This window comes from Crocuta crocuta, unplaced genomic scaffold (genome assembly GCF_008692635.1).
Source record: "Crocuta crocuta isolate KB4526 unplaced genomic scaffold, BGI_CrCroc_1.0 scaffold9, whole genome shotgun sequence".
Classification (NCBI taxonomy): Eukaryota; Metazoa; Chordata; class Mammalia; order Carnivora; family Hyaenidae; genus Crocuta; species Crocuta crocuta.
The window spans coordinates 1,060,035-1,065,422 of record NW_027551567.1 but is presented as its reverse complement, the minus strand read 5'-3'; positions in this window follow the sequence as shown (position 1 = coordinate 1,065,422).

Genomic DNA, 5,388 nt, shown 5'->3' with positions numbered 1-5,388 from the left:
TTTTGATGTGGTCAATTTAAATTCTGTTGGGAACATAATTTTCACATCAAAATTCCATTATAAATTGTAGGATAAGTAAAATATGTAGGTTTTGCATACAAACTTTATTATTATTATTATTATTTTATTTTATTTTTGCCTGACACATAAACTGCTACTTTAATTCAAAGGAATCTTCTTGGTGAAATAGATCTAATAATGGGGATGACATAATACAAAAATGTGTATCCTTAGAGAATGCACCTTAAGCAGTTTTATTTTATAGCTGATATTTTTATTTTTGCTTGGGTATACGATTCTTGTTTATCAAGACTCCACTTTCTTTGTTAAAATGTAAAATGCATGTTGGGCAAATGCTCCAGGGCAATTTGCATAAAAAGTGATGACAAAGAGCAATTAGTACTTCATTATTATGCAGTGAAATGCTACTTTGCTCAAAAGTGACTGTAGTTTCTCCCCCCCAACCCCCTTATAAATCTGGTACAGCATTGTTCTAAAAATAGTATTTAAGAAACCTCTGTTTGTAAATCAGTGTCTTTGACTTTCCTGTAGAAATCCAGGGGGAAAAATGCAGGCACTAAATAAAGTTATTACCCCAGATCTTTATAATGAAAAACAAGCACCAGAATTCTGCTAAATAAGACAGGTCAGAAGATTTTAATGTCTCATCAGATTAGTTCTGTATCTTATTTTACCCCTTGGGATCGGCTTTCAAAGCAGGCTCAGATCATACATTGATAGCAACATCCCCCTTCCCCCAACACACATACTGCCTCACATGCACATTCAGAAACAGGGTCATGCCACACACCACTACACTGCAGAGAACAAACAGTCCCAAGGTATCTCTAGTTAGGAAGGCTTGATTTTTGAGTACAGATTTCATTACCATGAAATTCCTTTAGGGCAAAAAAAGAATTGCATCAAAGAAGCAGCGTGGGGAGGCAGACTTTGTAAATGTTCTCCCCATCACCTGTGTTACCAGGCTCTGCCTGTCTTTAATTTGGCAGGAAAAGCTCTTTTTTTCCCTCTTGTTGAGCCAACATATTATCTAAAACCCTGCAAGCCAAAATGTGCCAACACTCTGTGTGTGTGTGTGCGCGCGCGCGCGAGAGAGAACCTAGTAATTGGATATTGGCAGAATGAGAAGTCATGAGAAACTATGAAACCTTTGGAAAATGACCTCATGAGGCTGGAGATGGACATGGATTATAATATTTCTCTTTGGAAGTCCCAAAGCAGGCTTGGGGGAATGGGGGGAGGAAAAAGGGATAGAGGTGGGAAGTTGGTAGACACTGCACTGCCTTATTTTTGGTTCTCCCTCTACCAGACCCTCTGTGTCCCAGACCAGGTCAATGAAATTCCCACAACCACAGTCCTGGCTGGCATGGCTTCAAGATGGCTGACTTAACCTGCTTTGATTGCATCCTAAAGGGTCTGTCAATCCTAGGAGGTTGGGATCAGTCTCATTACCTGCAGTTTAGGCTCAGGGGCTCAGGGCTGTGTGGCAAGTCTCAGAGAAAGAAGGGGTGGCGATAGACACTTAGGCACATTGCTTTATAAGCATAAGTAACTTGAACAGTGGAACGCCCTTCACCTAGATTTTATTTACTCTCCTTTGTTCCTGTTCACCTTAGGCCACCAGTAAAAAGACTGTAGGGTCATATAGCTCATCCATTTCAAGGATTCATTGTCTAACTGGAAGTAATGTATGATCATTTTATACACTGCCACAGATTCATTATTCATACAATTTTCTATTAATTTTTAATGCATCCAAGTTCCTAGTTATTTAACATATAATGCAATTGGCCAGACGTCTTCATAATACTAGGAAAAATGGCTCTGAGGTATTCTTCCATAGCATCTCAATCTATTAACCAGCTGATCAGACAGTACAGATCTTAACCATGGGCAAGATCCCTGCCTTGGGTCACCACACCGCAGAAGTCCTCGTGATTTGGATGGTGTTCCTTGAAGTCCCCCACTGCAATGCTATTTGGGTTTCAGTGTCCAAGTCAGATCTCATTTCTCCCCCTTAGGGCACTGTGCTTCTCTCTATCTAGCCTATGAGGTTGACCAGAAATCTACAGGAACATCCAGAACTCATGCTTATGTATTGTCTTAGAGCCAAAGTGGGGCCTAATTCAGGAGAGCAGCTTGGTCAGCATTTGTTCCCACTGACCCTGGCCAGCAAGTTATTTCTTTTGTAATATTGCATGACATTAGACCTCTAGAATGGTGCTGACATGCTGATTTGGAGTAACTCTCGTTCACAGGGGATGAAGAAGATAAGAATGTTCACATCAGGCCATAAATGCCATTATTTTAAATCTTCATCAGTAACATGGGTTCATTTTCCAATAAAATTGTTGATACACATATGGACCTGCAAAATACGTTTGCCTGGGCCTCACACTCCCCAGGAATAGCCATACCCTAGGGAACCACTGTAGGTTCTTGAACAGGGGCTGATGTAGACTGAGTAGTTAGAAGAGGCAACACTGGTGCTGGAGAAGGGCAGGGAGAGGACCATGGTGTCCATGAGGCTAAGAGGAGCCAGTACAGAGAAGTGAAAGCATTCTAGATTGACTACTTCATATCCCTTAGGAGTCTCCTAGCTCTACATGTTTGGGATTCTAATGTGGCCTGAGGCAATAAGGGAGTTGATGTGATGCTGCTGACACCTACAGTGGACAAAAGTGAAAAAATATTTTAATGTAATGCCAACACCACTAAAAATGTTAGTGTGTGTGTAATTATGTGTTAGGTGTCATTCTGAGCACTTTGCACACGTGGCCTTGTTCAGTCCTCACATCAATCTTTATTATTCGCATTCTCCAGATGAGGAGACAGAATTAGAGAAAGTTGAATAGCTGGCCAAGGTGACATGCTACTATTATTGGCAAATTGGGTACAGGAGCTGAAGACATGGGAGGGATCACCTGTGTTCAAGGCTGGAGGACGGGGAACACAATTTGGATGGTTTTGTGGTGCTTGCTTTGTTTTGTTTTCTAATTGGTTATGGCAGTGAGGACATTGGGATGATGAGTGTCTAAGTAGCTGTGGTAGCGAGTCACCAGTGTAGAAATGTCCTGCAGAGATTTGAAATACCCGCCGAGATCAGATGAGAGGTTGTGCAGGAGGTTGTGGATGTAGGATCATCAGAGATGACAGGTACAGTTATGTGAGTGGGAGAGGTGACTACCCTCCAGGAAAGAGTGGACAGAATTTCTTAAGAGAACCAACTTGGGAGGGAAAACTCAGTGGGTAAGACTCCAGCATCAACTCAGCAGCTAAAATCCCTAGCCACTTTTGAAGAAGTGTTCTATTATATAGTTTGGTCAGCAGCTCAGCTCCATATTTTCACCCACCAGAATGTTCAGATCAATACTCCCGGTCCTCATGATTTACTGAACCTGAATTTCTCTAACTGCTCCATTAACTCTTTGGAAAGGTTTTCTCCTTATGTTAGCACTGGATCATGATTTTCCATAAAATTTGCCCTTGAGCAAGCAATTCTCTCATCATTCTCGCTAGGGAAATTGTCTGACTCCCTGCACGCCCCTCCACTCTCCATACTTCTTCACTTTCTTTAGAGCTTTGTTTCATGAACCTGCATTTTGCCTCCTAATCAGTGTTTTTGAATATATACTTGCCATTGAGCTTGGAATCTATTGGGGTGTCTCTCAAGCCAGTTTGTGAGTTCCACATTCTTTGTGTCAGTTAATATTTCCCTAATTTCGTTATTAACTTTGGATCTTATTGTTTCTATGTTTTGGTGCTAACGAGCTTGGCACCACGGCTCCAGTCTCTGCGTGCCCCATCCTGTGTCCACGTTCATGCTGTTGTTTCCCTATGTGCTGGGCATACAGGGGTCTGGTGGCCAAACAGCCCACAATAAAAGGTGAGTTCACTCACAATGTGCCCCTTTGTTCCAGAGTGTAATTTGTTCCTCTAATCCTCAGCTTCAGCATCGTGGAAAAGCATTTGTCAAGCCCCTAATTGCCAGAGTGCAGCACTAGGCACTCCACAGAGTTCTGTTGCCATAGTAAGGCCAAGTGTGTGACGGAGCCAGGCCTGGGTGTAGGAGGAAATTGCTATGGCTCTGGCCCTTGGACACAGAGTCTTGCAATATGACAGAAAAAAATGACATCTTCCCAGGTATACCCAGCCACACTGAGATACCTGACTTGGACTGGGAGTATGGAAGCAGCAGTACATATGCAGTGATGGGGGTGGTACATGGGATACCCCAGAAAAAAAGAAGGGGGACAAGCTGTTTTTTCCTCAGGAAGCCTGAAGGGTAAGCTCCTAGGAGGAAGCTACAATATCAGCAAGTGGCACCCTCTTCAACAGTTTGCCAGGGAGGGGACAAACATCAAAGTCCCTACAAGTCATAGCATTTGTACAAATGTCAGCATAGAGCTCTTGCCTATCAGAGCCAATAATCCAGCTTGGGATGACACAAACACATAAATAAGAGTATAACAGAGAATCACATTAAAGGCACAAACAAGTAAAGAAATAGACACACATGAAGAGCAAGGGATGTTTTATGTATGAAGAGGAGGGGGTGCTGAGGCGATACAATTGGCTATGTTGTGTGGATGAAATGGGTTAATTCATAAAATGCTTAGAGCAGTCCTGGGTCCTTAGTGAGTGCTATACATGAGCCTGTTGAATGAATGAATGAATGAAGAATCAAGTTCAAGTTAGGAAAGCTGGAGCAGTATCAACTCAAGATAAGTGAGAAGTGATCTCCTTCCCACACCAGATTGGCTGGTACAGCCCTGAACTCATAGTTCAGAATTAGAGTACTATGCAGAATTCTGTCTGCACAGAATGTCCTTGACAGTCTGGCCCAAACCAGCTTGATATAGGAACATGATTCATCTCCAGGTATGTGCCGCTGTGTGGTGTGGTATGCTGAAGTGCAAATAATTCTTAGGACAATTCCTCAGGGTGGAGAAAGGGAATGGGATCCCCATTTTCTTTGCTTTGCTCCAGGCCCTGGAAACCTAACTCTAAAGGTAGTGATCATTGTGTCCAATTATGTATAAATAACAATACCTTAAAAGGATGTTTAAAGTAGAAATTTTATGAAGGCCAAAGAATTTGTTTAAAAAGCTTGACCTTGGGGGCGCCTGGGTGGCTCAGTCGGTTGAGTGTCTGACTTCAGCTCAGGTCATGATCTCACAGTTCATGGGTTTGGGCCCCACATCGGGTTCTGTGCTGACAGCTAGCTCAGAGCCTGGAGCCTGTTTCAGATTCTGTGTCTCTCCCTCTCTCTCTCTCTGACCCTCCCCTGCTCACGCTGTCTCTCTCTCAGAAATTTAAAAAAAAAAAAAAAGCTTGACCTTGATCTCTGTCCTAAGATTGCACAAA